Source organism: Terrapene carolina, unplaced genomic scaffold (assembly GCF_002925995.2).
Source record: "Terrapene carolina triunguis isolate 2854851 unplaced genomic scaffold, T_m_triunguis-2.0 Scaffold96, whole genome shotgun sequence".
NCBI lineage: Eukaryota > Metazoa > Chordata > Testudines > Emydidae > Terrapene > Terrapene triunguis.
Window position 1 is genome coordinate 26,836,551 of NW_020664447.1, and position 19,272 is coordinate 26,855,822.

Genomic DNA, 19,272 nt, shown 5'->3' on the forward strand with positions numbered 1-19,272 from the left:
GCGGACGCCACAGCACTGCGATCATGGATCCCGCTGCGACCATCGCTGCAGTTGTGGCCGTTCTCAACGCCTCGCACCTTATCATACACCTTACCCTGAGGCAGATGCAGAGTAATCAGGCGAGGAGGCTACGGCACCGCCGTGAGGGCCTGAAGTCGGAGAGTAGCACAGAGCTGTCAGAAACCACGAGCCCCAGCGCCCAGGACATCACGGTGGCAATGGGGCATGTGGATATCGTGGAACGGCGATTCTGGGCCCGGGAAACAAGCACGGACTGGTGGGACCGCATAGTGCTTCAGGTCTGGGATGAATCCCAGTGGCTGCGAAACTTTCGCATGCGGAAGGGCACTTTCCTGGAACTTTGTGACTTGCTGTCCCCTGCCCTGAAGCGCAAGGACACCCGCATGCGAGCAGCCCTGACTGTCCAGAAGCGAGTGGCCATAGCCCTCTGGAAGCTTGCAACGCCGGACAGCTACCGGTCAGTCGCGAACCACTTTGGCGTGGGCAAATCTACCGTGGGGGTTGTTGTCATGCAAGTAGCCAAGGCAATCGTCAAGGTACTGCTGTCAAAGGTAGTGACCCTGGGAAACGCGCAGGCCATCATAGATGGCTTCGCTGCGATGGGATTCCCAAACTGCGGTGGGGCTATAGATGGGACTCACATCCCTATCCTGGGACCGGGCCACCAGGCCAGCCAGTACATCAATAGAAAGGGCTACTTTTCAATGGTGCTGCAAGCACTGGTGGACCATCGGGGACGGTTTACAAACATCTATGTCGGATGGCCGGGCAAGGTTCATGACGCTCGCGTGTTCAGGAACTCTGGTCTGTTTAGACGGCTGCAGGAAGGTATTTACTTCCCGGACCACAAGATAACTGTGGGGGATGTGGAGATGCCTACAGTGATCCTCGGGGACCCAGCCTACCCACTAATGCCCTGGCTCATGAAGCCCTATACTGGCGCCCTGGACACAGAAAAAGAACTGTTTAACTACCGGCTGAGCAAGTGCAGAATGGTGGTGGAGTGTGCTTTTGGCCGTCTCAAGGGGAGATGGAGAAGCTTACTCACTCGCTGTGATCTCAGCGAAACCAATATCCCCATCGTTATTGCAGCTTGCTGTGTGCTCCACAATCTCTGTGAGAGCAAGGGGGAGACCTTTATGGCGGGGTGGGAGGTTGAGGCAAATAGCCTGGCTGCTGATTACGCCCAGCCAGACAGCCGGGCGATTAGAAGAGCCCAGCGGGACGCTCTGTGCATCCGGGAGGCTTTGAAAGCCAGTTTCAAGGCTGAGCAGGGTACCCAGTGACTTTTAAGTTTGTGGACACAGAGGCAGAACTTGCCCCCCTTTCTTTACCCAGTTGCCGTCGACTATCCTCTCCACTTACATACCCCCTTCACCCCCTTCCCAAAAAATAAAGTCTGTTCTGTTTTGTTAATGGACACCGTTGTCTTTATTACTGTTTTCGCGGGAATGTTTTAAACCTGGGACACAGACTGTGGCGGGGGGCGGGTTTAGGGTTGTGATGCAAATGATGCCTCTAAACTCCAGGAATGACAGGCTCCGCGGTGGTGGACTGGTTGTTTCAACGGAGCCTGCCAGCCCTCCTGGCCGGGACTGCGTGTATGTGTCGGCTATGTGACTGTCTTGCAGGGGGAGGAGGGTTACAGATCCCCTGCTGCGTGGCTCTGTGATGCAGGGTAAGGACCGCTGCATAAGATCTGTAACTGCCCTCCCCCGCCACCAAGTCACAGAGCAACACCACCGCCCCCACCACACAAAACATGAAAACCACCTCCCAGACTGACCAGGATAACTAGTCACTGCACTGTATATGTGCCCTGCTGCTGCACCTGCCCCCTGCTAAAGGTGACTGTCCTGTCCAATGACCAAGCCCCTTCCCCCCCCCTTCAGACAGACTCCCCTCCAAAAGAAGAGGATGGAAACAGAAATGAACAGAAACGTATTCTTTATTAACAACCGCACATGGAACGGGGGGGTGAAACTTGGACGGGGTCTTGTGTGAGGCGGGTAGGAAAGGACTTTTCAAATTTTGGGGAATGAGAGCCTTCTAGTGGTAGAGCAGTCCGCAGGGGTGGAGTGAAATTTTTCACGGCCCCTTCCACCCCTCCGTGTTTGGACTTTGGGTGAGGGGGGTATGGGACTTGGTGGCGGGGCAGGGCAGTTACAGAGAGACTGCAGCGGGGCTCTCTCCTCCTGCCTCCGGTCCTGCAGAACATCCACAAGGCGGCGGAGCGTGTCCGTTTGCTCCCTCATTAGTCCAAGCAGCGTTTGAGTATCCTGCCTGTCCTCCTGTCGCCACCTCTCCTCCCGTTCCATGTTTGCCCGGTGCATTTGGGACAAGTTCTCCCTCCACTGTGTCTGCTGGGCTGCCTGTGCTCGGGAGCATCCCATTAGTTCAGCAAACATGTCTTCCCGTGTCCTCTTCTTCCTCCTCCTAATGTGCGCTAGCCTCTGGGCAGATGTGGCTGTGGGAATTGGAAAAAGGGAGTGAATTCCTGAGACAGAGCAATGTATCTGTGAACAGAGAACATAGTCTTTCTCTGTGAACAAGACCATGCAGAGCACCTATCACACGCGCACTGAGGACAAGGTCGAATTTTCGGCCCTCGCCTACAGTGCCTGCGGTCTTGCTGTGGCGAGCTGAGGCGCAGGGCAGGACACCGGACTTTGTCTAGATGGCAAACATGGTAAGCCGTAGACTTGTGGCCGCTTAAAACTTTAAGAGTGGCACTGGCCTCCTTTCAAATAGAAAGCAATGCGAGTCTCTGCTGGCAGCAATCCTGCAAGCATGAACTCTGCCCCTGTCCCACCCCCTCGCGGCTGTAAACCGCGTGGCTGTAAACCGGCGGTTGCAGTTCTATAAAGGGACGGGCAAGCAGTCCCAATACTAACTTTCCCATACCTAATTCACAGCAGGGAGCCATGCCAGACATCACCCTCCTGAAGGTCTCCGAGAGCCAGAAGGAGAAGATGCTCCGGGACAGCCTGCAGAAACCGGGGCCATTTGCTGCACTGCTGTGCAAGGCCATGATCCCGGAGTACCTGCTGGCGTTGTGGCAGGGAAACGTGTCCTACCACGGGGGGCCTAATAAGCTCTCCCTGCCCAGGAACCTGCTGATGAGGCTGGAAAAACACCTGCAGGAGGTGTATGAGGAGTTCTCCCCGGAGGATCTCGCCTCTATCCCCGGTTACATTGACCAGTTCCTGGCTTAGGTGCCCTTGGAGGGACAAATGACTGCAGGGTTTTGGGCACTATAATCATGAAGCGGACATTGTGCAATTTTTTGAAAATGGTTCGGACTATATATTGAGGCGCCCAAAAAAAGACAAATCATGATACACTTTGCACTGATTCCCCTTTTGTTTGACTTTACTGTTTACATGTTTTGAAGCACTTTACCCACTGTTCATATTTTCAATCTTCCTGTTTTGTTGCAAATAAATGTTTACATGTTTTAAAGCACTTTAGCTAATGTTAATAGTTTAAATACGCCAGTTATGTTGTAAATAAATGTTTAGATATTTAAAACACTTACTGCTTGATCCGTCCCCTGAATCTGTGTCTGGGGTAACGGCTGGGGAGGGTTGGTAGGGGATCTCTGTCAGGGTGATGAAGAGCTCCTGGCTGTCGGGCAAATCAGCGTTGTAAGCGCTGTCTACTGCCTCGTCCTCCTCATCTCCTTCCTCCTCTTCCCCGTCCGCTGAGGAACCGGCCGCGGACAATATCCCATCCTCAGAGTCCACGGTCAGGGGTGGGGTGGTGGTGGCGGCCGCACCTAGGATGGAATGCAGTGCCTCGTAGAAACGGGATGTGTGGGGCTGGGATCCAGAGCGTCCGTTTGCCTCTTTGGTCTTCTGGTAGCCTTGTCTCAGCTCCTTGATTTTCACGCGGCACTGCGTTGCATCCCGGCTGTAGCCTCTCTCTGCCATGGCTTTAGAGATCTTCTCGTAGATCTTAGCATTCCTTCTTTTGGAGCGCAGCTCTGAAAGCACGGACTCATCGCCCCACACTGCGATGAGATCCAAGACTTCCCGATCAGTCCATGCTGGGGCCCTCTTTCTATTGGATTGCACGGCCATCTCTGCTGGAGAGCTCTGCATCGTTGCCACTGCTGCTGAGCTCACCACGGTGTCCAAACAGAAACTGCGATTCAAACTGCCCAGACAGGAAAAGGAATTCAAATTTTCCCGGGGGAGTGGCTGGTCAGAGCATCCGAGCTCGGACTGCTGTCCAGAGCGTCAACAGAGTGGTGCACTGTGGGATAGCTCCCGGAGCTATTAGCGTCGATTTCCATCCACACCTAGCCTAATTCGACATGGCCATGTCGAATTTAGCGCTACTCCTCTCGTTGGGGAGGATTACAGAAATCGATTTAAAGAGAGCTCTATGTCGAACTAAATGGCTTCCTGGTGTGGACGGGTGCAGGGTTAATTTGATATAACGGCGCTAAATTCGACATAAAAGCCTAGTGTAGACCAGGCCTATTAGTAACTCCTGTTCACTTGAATGGGTGTCACAACCAGGACATGGTCTGACCTAGTGGTCAGAGCAGGAGTCCAGTCAGGTCAGATATCCAGAGATCAGAATCTGAGACAGGCCAGAGGGCAAACCAAGTGCCAAGAGTCAGGTAGGATCAGGTTAGCAGGAAATCAGGAGCAGGTATTGCAGGGGAAGCACTCCTGTGCAGGGAAAACCCAGCTGCATGGACAACTTCCTGTTCCTGTGCTTGAATTAAATAGAGGCTGGGGACTGATCCAGACTCTCAAGATTCCACACATCAGAACCCAGGACTGGAGTCCTCTGTTAGAGTTCAGCTGCTATTCTAGCAGCTGTTAGCAAGTCACTGGATGGCAGGTTGGGACTGTTTAGCTCTTGAGAGCCCTTTGGATCAGCATGCAAGACCTGCAGTGCCTGACATTGGGAGATGCTGGAGCTTGGCACTCCTTACATTAGGCCATACTGTAATTTATATAAGCTCTCACAGCGATTCCAGAAGCCAGTCTAAAATAGAATCTAGGAATTCTCAGTATCAGTCCTGTGCTTTTGCAGCTACCAGGAGGTCCCACACTTTCATTGTGTTTATTCAAGATGAATAGATTCCAAGGCCAGACACAGGCCACAGAACTTCCCCAAAATAGTTCCTAGAGCATAGCTTTCAGAAAAAAAAAACCCACAAAAAACCACCCAATTTTTTATTTAAAAGCTGTTAGTGATGGACACCTGGACCCTTAGTTAATTGTTCCAGTGGCTAATTACCATTACTTAAAATTTTACGCCATATTTTCAATCTGAATTTGTCTAGCTTCAACTTCCAGTCGTTGGACTGTATTATATCTTCATCTGGTAGCCTGAAGAGCCTATTATCAAAAAATTGTTTCCCATGTCATCCCTTAACCTTCTCTTTGTTAAGCTAAACAGATTTGGCTCCTTAAGTCTGTCACTATAAGATAGCTTTTCTAATCTTTTACTTGTTCTCGTGGCTCTTTTCTGAACCCTCTCCAATGTATCCACATCCTTCATGAATTATGGACACCACAACTGAGCACAGTACTCCAGCAGCAGTTGCACCAGTGCCAAATACAGAGGTAAAATAACCTCAACTCCTATATGAGATTTCCCAGTTTATGTATCCAAGATTGCATTAGCCCTTTTAGTCAGAATGTCACAATGGGAGCTCATGTTTAGCTGATTGACCACCATGACCTGTACTACTTGTCTGATTCCACTGTTTTTTTCATCTGTTTCAGAGAAGAAAGACAATTGGTAGTTTCAAGAAAAATTTATATCTGATAAGATTCTGCAGACCTTTCCTATTTTATTTTGGAACGATGAAATTTAGCCTGACTTAGTGTGCAATCCAGAGCAGAAGCTGCTGTGGCTCTAATAATGCATATGTCTTTGTTGCCCATGTGCATAATTCAGGGTTGGCAGAGGTTTCACTAACCACTGATTCTCCAGTGTGTGCTATGCTAGCTCTTCTCATGTGCAATTTTATTTAGTAACAAGGCTCAGTGAATAGCTGTCAGGCACATTTCACCACTAGCACCCTTACGCCACACACCAGTGTAACTGACCTGTATTGTGTCCATAAACAAGGCTGTGTCTACATGTATGAAAACCTACACACAGAACAGACTATCACAGAATCATGAAATCATAGAAAGGTAGGGCTAGAAGGGACTTCAAGAAGTCATCAAGTCCAGCCCTCTGTGCTGTGGCATGACCAAGTAAAGCTAAACAATCCCTGACAGGTGTTGTCCAATCTGTTTTTAAAAACTTCCACTGATGGGGATTTCACAACCCCCTTGGAAGCCTGGTCCAGAGCTTAACTACACTTATAGTTAGGAAGTTTTTCCTCTGACCTAAATCTCCCTTGCTGCAGATAAAGCCCCTTGCTCCTTGTCTTGCCTTCAGTGGACATGGAGGACAATTGATCATCATCCTCTTTATAATAGCCCTTAACATATTTGAAGACAATTATCAGGTCTGACCTCCGTCTTCTTTTCTCAATTCTAAACAGTTTTTTTAACCTTTCCTCATAAGTCATGTTTTCTAACCCTTTTATCACTTTTGTTGCTCTCCTCTGGACTCCCTCCAATGTATCCACATCTTTCCTAAAGAGTGGTGCCCAGGATTGGACATAGTACTCCAGCTGAGGCTCACCAGTACCACGTGGAGCAGGACAATTACCTCCCATGTCTTACATATGACACTCCTGTTACTACACCCCAGAATATTAGTATTTTTTGCAGATGCATCACGTTGTTGACTCATATTCAATTTGTAATCCACTATAACCCTCAGATACTTTTCAGCAGTACCACCACCTACCCAGTTATTCCCCATTTTGTAGTTGTGCATTTGATTTTTCCTTCCTAAGTGAAGTACTTTACACTTGTCTTTATGGAATTTCATCTTGTTGAATTCAGACCAATTCTCCAATTTGTCAAGGTCATTTTGAATTCTAATCCTGTCCTCCAAAGTGCTTGCAGCTTGGTGTCATCCACAAATTTTATAAGTGAACTCTCCACTCCATTAACCAACTCATCAATAAAAATATTGTGTAGTACCAGACCCAGGACTGACCCCTAGCTAGTGAAGAAGCAGAAATGTATATCCGTTACCTCTGATGGCTGCTCAGTGGTCTATGGAAAACATGCCACTGTTCTAAATTCAGTTCTTAGGGGACAAATGTCTGAATCACAGAGCTCACTACCACAACTGGCCACCTCACTGGCAGTTTCGGTGGAGAGGTCAACAGTTGAACAGTTGAATGTGAGCTGTTTCTCCAGGAGGGGAATTAGAGTTTCTTCATCTGTTGTGAGGATTGGAGTGGTCAAGTGGTGTGGATTGAACTACATCATTAAGATGACTTGGTAACTGAACATTAGCTCATATCTCTATGTTGGCTCCAGTTCTTAGAAGAAGCTGCCTGCTTCTCTCCATGATAGCTGAGTGTACAATGAGTTGGGCTGAAAGACATATATATATATATATCGCTGGCCAACACCAACTGAATCAGGTGCTGGAAGGCCAGAAAAGCATCAGCATCTTGTTCACTATAATGTCTTTCTTAGAAAGACCCCTTCCATATCTTGAACTAGGATTTTGGAACAACTGTAGCTGAAGCAGCTAGAACTGTGTGAACCCACCAGATTGGGATGACATAGTATCAGTGAACCCAAAGCAATAGGCTCTGTTTGTAGGGGTTCATCCCAGAGGTTCACATGAGCCAAATTCTGTTCTCAAATACATATATAAAACCAGAGCAAGTCCACTGACTTCCTTCTGAATTTATACCCACTAGAGTAAGGATTTGACCCTGTCACTCACTGGTGACTTTTGCTGGGGTTCACTTTGTTACAGAAAAATCCACCACTTTTATAATTAAATAAAACTGTGCAACTTTCTTCCCCACATTCTGCCCCAACAGAGTCCCTGAAGCTCCTTTCTTGCTGTAGCTGTCCTGTACAGATGCACTACAAACCCATCATCCACTACTAATGACATCAAGCCAGTCCTGACCTCAGACTCCCTGTTAGCATGGTTCCTTCTAGATAGCCTCATTGATTAGGTAAATGAACCTTTAAGTGACTCCCATTCTTTCTGCTGATGCTTCTGAACTCAAAGCCAGGCAGGTTGTCTTTTGCACTGAAAATCTTTCCTATGGATGTAGGTAAGAAGAAGAACTACTATTCTGGCACCATGAAGGCTAAAGAACCAGCCAGCCAACTATTGTTGAAGATCCTAGGGAGAAGAAAGGAGGCCAGCCAGCCCTCCCCCGCCCAAAGTCATCAGGAGAGCTGAGGTAGCTAGAAGATTGGACCAGGTACAGAAGGGGTCTCAGGTCGGAAGAAGGAGGGTAGTGCAGTGGGAACAGTGGTGGTACAAGGGTACCAGGCTTGCCTAACTCTTCCATGAGCTTTGCGGAACTTCAGTATATTTCAGGTTTGCATTGAAACCTTAAACAAAGTGAAACCAATTTAGGTGCAAAAATGTGTTCTCGGCACTGGTGACAGCTAAGCACCGTGCCCAGATTGTATGATCACAAGACTTTGAGAGCTTTAGTCAATGCTATGCAGACAAACAGCCACAGAAGCTATAATCAATAAGTCATTTGCTGTTTACTCTTGTATCCAGTTTTAGTGTATTAATTTGAACGATTCTGAAATGTGAGACAAAATACTTACCGAGAAGATAATATACACTCAGAGTACTTCATGATTATGGGTTTAATGTTTTATGTATGGCAACTTGGTTTTTTGGTTGTTTTTTTGGGGGGGTGGGACTTGTTTGTTTTTTGCTGTTGTTGTTTTGGTAATTGGATGAATAATTTTACACGGGACTTAGAACTGATCCTTGCAAGAATCAGAGTCCTCACATTAGTTCTGTGAGGTCCCCAGAGCAAAATTACAATAAAAGATAACAATACAATAAATAATGATATAATGGTTTTAGATGAATGAGTCATTTAAATAGGCTAGTAACATTAATTAAGTGTACTTCACCAATAGAATCCATACACCTGTCCTTGAGAATTTGAGGAGTGGAAGAAGTGGGTCTTAATGGCTCTTAAATAAGTTGGCTTTTTAAACTTTTTTGCTTTCTGATTTCTTCCATTTGGTTTCCAATGTGACATTAGCTAAGGTCAGCCAGGACTCCCCATGCAAAGATGGGATTTTATGTGTCCATTCCCATCTCACTTCCTGTTCGCTGAGACCTGGATCCACAAAGGGACTTAGTTGTTGCAACACTGAGCATTGCAGCACCTCACTTTTAGGCACCTAGAAAATCACAGGAAGAACACTGTGATCCACAAAGCCTGAGTTAGGCACCTAGACTCCCTATACAATCAATGAGAAGAGATAAGCCCCTTAGAATTCTATCCACAAAAGTCAATATGCTAGGCAGAGATCTGCATAAGCCAGCCAGTGGGAGATGTTGACAACAGGGGTGCGTGTTAAATCCTGCACCTCCCAGCAATCTGGACTTTAGACACTTATCTCTGCATAATAATCCATGAATGGGAACCTGTGTCCTGGTGTCAGGTAGCTTAGGTACCTAAGTAGTTTCTTATGGGAGTGAGTTAGGTGCCTGCCTCACTCCACACCGAGCAGCTGGGGGTGCCCACCTTATAATTTGTAGCCCAGTGGTTAGAGCACTCTTCTGAGAGTGATAAGCCAAAGTATAATTCCCTTCTCTACCTGAGGGTGAGAAAAGATTTGAACCGGGGTCTCCCACTGTGATGGGTTGAACCCCCCTTTTGGGGTGCCACCTGATGTGCTGGGGTCTCAATGAGCCCATCCTTTCCACCAGCCTGGATTTTCTTACCCTGTTCTTGCTGTGCTAGGCTCTCAAGCCTTCTGCAGCACACACACAGGTAAGACCCCACCCAGCTCTAGACACAGACTGAAATCAACTCTGTGTGGGAGGACTTAGCTAGGAGAATGGCCAGCACTCACGTGCACAGCTCCTTTGGGGGATAAACCCAAAATAATATTACCTTGTGCTGTATAAAAAGATCTGCACAGTGTAAGCTCATAAAAATTCACCCTCTCCCTCAATCTAGAGAGAGATATGCACAGCTTTTTTTAAATAAACAAGAAATAAGTTTATTAACTCCAAAGGGTAAATTTTAAGTGATTATAAGGGATAGCAAACAGAACAAAGCAGATTACTGAGCAAATAAAACAAAATACCCAAACTAAGCTTAATACACTCAAGAAACAGGTTACAAAATATAATTTCTCACCCTAAATGTTATTTTAGGCAGGTTGCAGAGTTTCTGAAGCTTAGAGTTCCAGTTCCCTCATCTTAGTTCCTTCTCCTTCAGATGTTTTTAGCAAACTTCCTTCTTGGACAGGGAGGCAATGGTGAAGAGTCCTGATTGATTTACTCCCCAGCCTTAAAAAGGTGGGAACCCTTTGTTTCAGTGGAAAAATATCAGCAGTGTCCAAGGTGGTACTCCATACAAGGTGACATCATCAGATGACCCTGCAGTGTCAAAGCAACATCCCAGGAAGCTCCTCAAGACAGTGGGAGATTAGTATCTTCAAAGTTCTATTGTCCTTCTTAAATGGTTCATTCAGGCTAATTGCCTACTGTCTGGTGGGCATTCCCCCAAGTACACAGTTGTAATTGTCAATACATACTCAATATTCCAAACTTCAGATACAAAAATATACATGTATGCAAATTGAATAATCACATTCAACTAATCATAACCTTTCCAATGATACCTTACATGATGCATCTTGCATAAAATATATCTTAGTTATTCCATATTCATATCATAACAATATTTTTATGAAGAATATGGGGTGTCACACCCACCTCTCAGGAAAGTGCTTTAACCATTGAACTATGGGATAGTCTGATGTGTGGGTCCCTCAGTCTCTCCTGTTGAAGTTGTTCCACTTTGGATAAATAATGAAAAAGTGATTGGAGCAGGGGGGGTTGAACCCTCACTCTCCCATCGCTTTGGAACTTAGGTGAGAGATAAGTGCCCAGGTGCCTAGATTTAGGCAGCAGTGTGCATGCTGAGAGGCAGAAACTTAATCACTGAGAGAACTATTACCTTGAAAACTTAGGCACATAGTAAGTTGAGGTGCCTACAGAACTCAGTAGGATTGTTGTGGATCGCAGTGGAGTCTAAAACTGCAACTTAGGTGCCTAAACCCCAGACGTGCCTAAGTCTGGGGTTTAGGCACCTAAGTACCTTTGCATATTAAAGCCTAAATTCTTTCAACCCAGCTCTAAAGCAACCTAGCTTGCCCCTAATTGTGATACCATTACGTGTTCTCGTGACCCCATGCCCCATATTCTTCATAAAGATATGCTTATGATATGCATATGTCATAACTAAGATATGTTTTATGCAAGATGGGTCGTATGAGGTATCATTGGAAAGGTTATGATTTACTGAATGTGATTATCAATTTGTATGCATGTATCATTTCTGTATCTGAAGTTAGAAATATTGACTATGTAATAATTACAACTGTGTTTTCACCTGGGGAATGCCCACCAGACAGTATGCAAACAGCCTGGATGAACCATTAGGAAGGACAATAGGACTTTGAAGATACTAATCTCTCTCCTTCCTTTGACACTGCAGGGTCAAGTGATCGTGTCACCTGGTACTGCACATCATTTTGGACTTGCTGGAAGGGGGTGGGGATCAAACTTGGAAACAAAGGATTCCAGACATATGAAAATCCTATTTAAGGCTGGGAAGTGAGTTAGTCTTGGCTCTTCTCCACTGTCTCCCTGCCCAAGAATGAAGACTGCTGAAAACACCTGAAGAAACAAAGGAACTAAGCGGGGGTGGGGAGGTGGGCAGGGGCTGAGCCCAGGCGAGAAAGGTCAGCCTGTTAAATGAATACCTAGAGATTCAAGCTGCAAGCAGTGCATTTTACCTTCAAGAAACTCTGCCACCTGCTTAAAACAACACTTAGGGTGAGAATTTGCTAGTATTAACCACTTAATGTAGTGTAATAAGCTTAGTTTGCGTGTTTTGTTTTATTTGCTCAGTGATCTGTTTTGTTCTGTTTGCTCTCCCTTATAATCACTTAAAATCTGCCTTTTGTAGTTAATAAACTTATCTTTTGTTTATTCTAAAACCCAGTTTATGCAATTCATAACTGGGGGAGGGGGCAAAAAGCTGTGCGTATCTTCCTCCACATTGAGGGAGGGAGCAAATTTCATGAGTTTACACTGTATAGATCTCTATACAGTGCAAGACAATATAATTTTGGGTTTACGCTCCAGAGGGTGTGTGCACCTGAGTGCTGGGCAATTCCCCAAGCTGAGTCCCTGAATGATTCTACAGCTGGGAGTGTTCCTACCTCTGTGTGGCACCCTGGAAGAGGGGTCCAACCCATCATATTAATTTCTCCTCAATCATTCGCTGCAGGCAACGTTAGTCCACATATATTCTCCCAGAATCCAGTGCACCAAATGCAGCCTTGCTTCACCAGAGGTGTTGTATCGCTCACCTCAGAGGATTCTAGGGAGTATCTGAGATCCAAAGATACTCCTACACCTGGCTTAGCAAAAACTGATTTATCTACTGAGGAGGAATCAGGTGGGTGGAAACTTAGTATCAAGAGAAGAGCATTTTTCAACAAACCTGTAAGCTCGTGACAACAGCAGTCCCAGCAGCATCCTGGCAAATTAGTGGCAAATTCCATGGGGAATTCCATATCTAGGCTATGTTAAAGGCACCCTCAGTCACACCACTCCTCCCCTTTCTACTAGTTCATCTTTTGGACCACATGCAGTAAGGGGGTGACATACAGATAAAGGCACTAATAGTGCTTCTGGCTGTTTGATCTACAGCTTCAAGGGACAGCAATAGAATTCATAAACAATAGCAGGCCAGGGAACAATAATGGAGAGGATAATATTGCAAACATATAGGGTGCAGGCCATTCGCTCATTCATCTTCTGCCAGCTGGAAGAAGGTCTGCAGTAAGTGAAGGATGGGCCAGCTGTAATGAAGCTGTCGGCAGCAACAAAAGTCACTTGTGCATGGCCTACCACTCTAAAATATTGCCAACTGCCTAAGCCGGAGCACTCATCAATCGTCGCAAATACACCTGCTGGGCAGGGAGACATGGACCATGGGGTAAGATATCATTATTTCCTCAGAGACCCCTATACTGGCTCTTCATTATCCAACATCCACCCTCTACATGAGTTATCATTGATCAAACCCTGTATTACTCCAGGTATGGCACCATGGTACATACAGTAACATCATTATTTTTTCTCACAGTTCACATCCACCTCTGAATTATTTCTTCCCTTCCACATGAATTATTGTTCAGCAGACTTTTTTTTCCTTGTGCCCTGAATACAGAGTGTGGAAAATGGGAAGAAATATCCCACTTAGACCCAAGCTGTCTAGAATTAAATCATTCCCCATAACCCTTCCAGAACAGATGAGTGACAAGATACATTCTAGTTATCCCCAGCAAGCATCAGTTGCTCCTAGGGCTGGCTTTGAAAACAGGGTCCTGCTTGAGCCTATCCAGAGCATGAATTAACCCCTACTATTACTGGTTTGAGTTGAGTTACCCTAGCTGAGCCCTGAGCTCTGTGAGCCCTCTGGGAATGCCTGGTGAGAAGACTGGCCACATGAGGAAGCTGCTAGACAAAAGAAGACTGAAATTCAATAACTTGTATCTTGCGTATGAGTGGTAGGAAAAGGCAGTCCTTACGGACAAGTTTGACCAAGGTGGAAGCCCATCTGTGTGGCAAAAAGGATGGGCTGCTTGCGTATGTGGTTTGCCCTCTACTATCTGCTAGGCAGGTCATAGGATGACATTTAAGTTGCAACGCCACCATCACATCAGGTTTATGGTTTAATAACTAGGCCAACTCATCCCTGAGTCTGAACCTTCTTGGGTTCATACAGTCCAAGGGTCTGTTTCCTGTTCCAAGTTCTATGTAGGTTCCTATAGGGTCTACTTCAGCTATATGAGACCTGGGTGTAAAGAGCATCATGTCTGTGAATGCATGATCCTGACTTATTCCCTGACGGTATCTTCCAATTTTTTGTGCTTTTGTTTCCTTTCAGAGCTGCATTCAATGGTTTATTATCATTCCCCATTCCTATTTGTGAGATCTTTCATCAGCCTGAGCTTGACTGATCTTTCCCCCCCTTTTGTTGTTCCCATTTCCAAAATGTCTTTTCTGATAAGTAGGGATGTGATTCTATTATCTAAAGTATCACTAAAGTACCTATTCCAATCACCCTGCAGCACATTGGAAATCCACTTCAGACAAAATAAGAACTAACCCAATCCCTTTTCCAAAATTCAAAATGAACCTAAGCCAAACCATGTTAGTTTTAGTTTTGTGTAATTCTCCACTTCCTGGTTATGGTGGGAACTATTAGTGCATGTGCCAAAATAGTGCTAGAAAAGCTATCCTCACATCATCTTTTATGGCCAGATTGACAACAAAAAAGACTAGGAAAAGTTCGACTTCCAACCCAAACATATAGAAACAAGAGGTTTGCATAATTTAGCTAAAGATCTGAAATGTACTGTGTTCATCCTAAGAATACCTGTTGACTTTTTGAGATTTCCCCGTTACCAATGTTAAGCGTGATCTCAGAGGGTATGTTTACACTGCGGTTAGACACCCACAGCTGGCCCCTGCCAGCTGAGTCAGGCTCCCAGGGCTCAGGCTACAGGGCTGTTTAATTGTAGTGTAGGCTTCTGGGCTTAGGCTGCAGCCCAAGCTCTGGGACTCTTCCACATTGCAGGGTCCTAGAGCCTGGGACCCAGTCCAAGCCTGGTAATCTACACTGCCATCAGGTCAATACCTGAACCTTCACATCTAATTAAGGCTGGCAGTCCTTTAATTTAGAGCTCGCAGCCTCCTTCAGTCTCGTGGTTACTTTCTTATAGGCAGCCTGGGGCAGAGCTGTCTCCCCTTTGCTGGTACAGATCTTTCTGTTTCCCCTTCCTTCTCTGTACTCCCTCTTTTATAGCTGGCCTTTTTCCCCATTGGTCGCAACTGTGGGTGTCTGTTATTATTATAAAGAGCATAAAAGCTAAATCGATTTCTTTACCTACCATTATTATAATAATAGTGTCCTGGAATGCTGAAAAATTGAACCTGGCAAATGCATTGCAAGGGCCTTCCCAGAAGAAGTAGGGGATAGGGCAGGCTAAAGAAAGAAGGCAGAGGATGAATGGTGGTAACAAAACGATTACCCAAGATCAGACGTAACTAGCATCTTTAAGTCTGATTTTTTTCTGTTTCTCTCTTTTTCCCCACTAACTCCTCTGCATTACATAAACATCTGCTCCCTTTCAGCCCTTGCCATGATTTAATCTTATTTAGGGGGCTCTGTCACTGGGCTAAACCCAGAAGTCCTCATGCAGTCCTTCCTCAAGCAAAACTGCCATTGATTTTATTGGACTGAATGAGGATTCCAGGCATGGCCTTTAAAGCTCCTGCTTTGTTTGTGCACTCCCACCCATGGACCAATACTTCTGCCACATGTTATAAGAATGTCTCCTTGACTTCAATGGGAACCCCTTGTATCTAGTGCCAGGAATACAGGCTCCATAGCATGGACTAGTCCTGCAAATGAGAAGAGGGGGCAGGTATAGGGACTATTCAATATAATTTGTTAGAGAAGACTAAACATGTTTTTGTAAAGGGAAATCATGCCTCACCAATCTACTTGAATTCCTTGAAGGGGTCAATAAGCATGTGGACAAGGGGGATCCAATGGATATAGTGTACTTAGATGTTCAGAAAGCCTTACACAAGGTCCCTCACCAAAGGCTGTTAAGCAAAGTAAGCTGTCATGGGATAAGAGAGAAGTTCCTCTCATGGATCAACAACTGGTTAAAAGATAGGAAACACAGGGTAGGAATAAATGGTCAATTTTCATAATGGAGAGAGGTAAATAGTAATGCCCCCCAGGGGTCTGTACTGGGACCAGTACTATTCAACATATTTATAAATGATCTGGAAAAGGGGGCAAACAGTGAGGTGGCAAAATTTGCAGATGATACAAATCTACTCAGGATTGTTAAGTCCCAGGCAGACTGCTAAGGGCTACAAATGGATCTCACAAAACTGGGTGAATGGGCAACAAAATGGCAGATGAAATTCAATGTTGATAAATGCAGAGTAAGACACATTGGAAAACATAATCCCAACTATACATATAAAATAATGGGGTCTAAAATAGCTGTTACCACTCAAGAACAAGATATTAGAGTCACCGTGGATAGTTCTCTGAAAACATCCACTCAATGTGCAGCAGCAGTCAAAAAAGCTAACAGAATGTTGGGAATCATTAATAAGGGGATAGATAATAAGACAGGAAATATCATATTGTCTCTATATAAATCCATGGTACACACATGGTACCCACAACTTGAATACTGCATGCACATGTGGTTGCCCAAAGATATATTGGGATTGGAAAAGGTTCAGAAAAGGGCAACAAAATGATTAGGGGTATGGAACAGCTTCCGTATGAGGAGAGATTAATAAGATTCGAACTTTTCAGCTTGGAAAAGAGACGACTGGGGGGGATATACTGGAGGTCTATAAAATCATGACTGGTTTGGAGAAAGTAAATAAGAAACTGTTATTTACTCTTTTTCATAACACAAGAACTAGGGGGCACCAAATGAAAGTAATAGGTAGCAGGTTTAAAACAAACAAAAGGAAGTATTTCTTCACACAACGCACGGTCAACCTGTAGAACTCTTTGCCAGAGGATGTTGTGAAGGCCAAGACTATAAAGGGATTCAAAAAAGAACTAGATAAGTTAATGGAGAATAGGGCCATCAATGGCTATTAGCCAGGATGGGCAAGGATGGTGTCCCTAGCCTCTGTTTGCCAGAAGTTGGGAATGGGCGACAGGGGATGGATCACTTGATGATTTACCTGTTCTGTTCATTCCCTCTGGGCTACCTGGCATTGGCCACTGTCAGAGGACAGGATACTGGGCTAGATGGACCTTTGGTCTGACCCAGTATGGCCATTCTTATGTTCCTATGTAAAAGCAAACCAAAATTTGGTAACAATCACAGTCACCCTAGAAGTACCTACATGGGCAACAGAAACTTGATAATAAAGGGCTCTTCAATCTAGCAGAGAAAGATATAACAAGATCCACCGGCTGGCCATTAAAGCTAGACAAATTCAGACTAGAAATAAGGCACACATTTAACAATGACATTTATATTTAACCAACAAATACCAAGGAATTCTCCGACACTAGAAATATTTTAATCAAAAGTGGAACTATACTCTAATTTAAGCAGTTATTGGACTTGAAGCAGGAATTAATGCAGGGAAATTCTATGGCCTGTGTGTTATGAAGGAGGTTAGACTAGATGAGCACAATGGCCCCTTCTTACCTTAAAATCTATGAATCGTTGGGGAAGTACAAGGAAACAATAAGACAATATTGGAGAGTTTCTTTGAGGAGAGATCTGAAGGAGAATAATGAAGCAGCTTTGCTGATGTCTGTGGGGATCTCCTTCCAAAAGTGAAGTGCAGCATGGGAAAAATCACAAAGGTGCTTGTTTGATGGATGGCTAGAAAAGGGCCATATCTTAAAGATGTTATGCAGAAAGAATTGGCAAGATTTATACATAGCCTGGATGTGAGGGCCTAGAAAGAGGTTTAAGTTGAAGAAGACACCCAGATTGTGGGCCTGAGTAACAGGCAGGATGTTGGTATCCACAGTGATTGAAAAAGGAGGTAGTGGGGAGAGCTTATGGTGGTGGGAAACAGTGATTGTAGCACACGCAGATCATGTGCTGTGGTCCTGTTGAGGACTAGAGATCATTACATTTGTTTACTTGGGGACAGACAAGTCTCCTCTGAAAGTTTAATTACCAGTGAATCAGACAACTTCTTCTGCATATTGAATGCCTCCGTTAACATGGTGTTTGTTTTGTCACCATTCAAACTCAATTATTTCTTTTCCTCCTTACGCCACACTTGTGACTTATCACAGTCACTGTGCAAATCTCTCTCTCTTCCAGCGGCAGCTTGCACTCCGGCTAGGTTTGTGGTGTTGGCCTCTCAGCACGCACAGATTGCTCACCACTCAAAAAAGTCATTAGTGGCATTTGGATGAAGGAAAAAAGAAAGAAAGAAAAACTAATTGTTCAAAAATTGATTTTTGAAAAAAAGATACAAGTGAAACAGGAGAAATCAAGAGGGAGTAATGCTGCAAGCATGAGCCAGCTCAGAGTGAGGTAGGCACCCGTCCCAGCTACTGTGTAGTCTGGCTGAGAAAAGCCAGACACGCCCAACTCAACTCATCTGAACAGAGACAAGCACTCACAGTACCTGTGCCCAAAGGGCCCGGCCTCTGTTATTATTTAATTATTTGTATTCTAGAAGCAGCTAGAGACCTCAACTGACATTGAGGTTCCCTTGCGCTAGGTGCAATCTTTGCCCTAAAGAACTTTCAATCTAAATAAAGACAAAAAAGGAGTATTATTATTTCCATTTTACAGATTGGGTACCTAGGCACAGAGAAATTGATTTGGCCTCTCTGGAAGTCTGTGTCAGAAGCAGGATCTGAATTCTGAGTCTCAATCCAGTGCCTTCATTTTAAGACCATCTTTCTTTCAACATACCCAGTGCTCTCTTTGTCACTAGCAGGAGAAATGCATACATCACAGAGACATTTTTAAATCTGTTTGCATTTTAATTGGTTCTTAAAAACAAAGAGGAAAGTGGCAAATATAGTTTGTGATTAAGAATATGTTACTACCCTAGATCAGTGCTTCTCAAAGTCGGGCTGCCACTTGTTCAGGGAAAGCCCCTAGCTATCCTGGCCGGTTTGTTTACCTGCCACGTCTGCAGGTTCGGCCGATCGCGGCTCCCACTGGCCGCGGTTCGCCGCTCCAGGCCAATGGGGGCTGCGGGAAGCGGGGCAGGCTGAGGGATGTGCTGGCCGCCCTTCCTGCAGCCCCCATTGGCCTTGAGCGGTGAACCGCAGCCAGTGGGAGCCACGATTGGCTGAACCTGCAGACACGGCAGGTAAACAAACCGGCCCGGACCACCAGGGACTTACCCTGAACAAGCGGCGGACCGGCTTTGAGAAGCACTGCCCTAGATAACATCAACAAATTCCAGAGAGGAAAGTCTCCCTGGGGGTCATGTATAATATTTAAAGCCGATCCTTTTTGTTTTTCTTTTTCCATGTCAGATGAATACAAACCTCACTGCAGAGCACCAAAT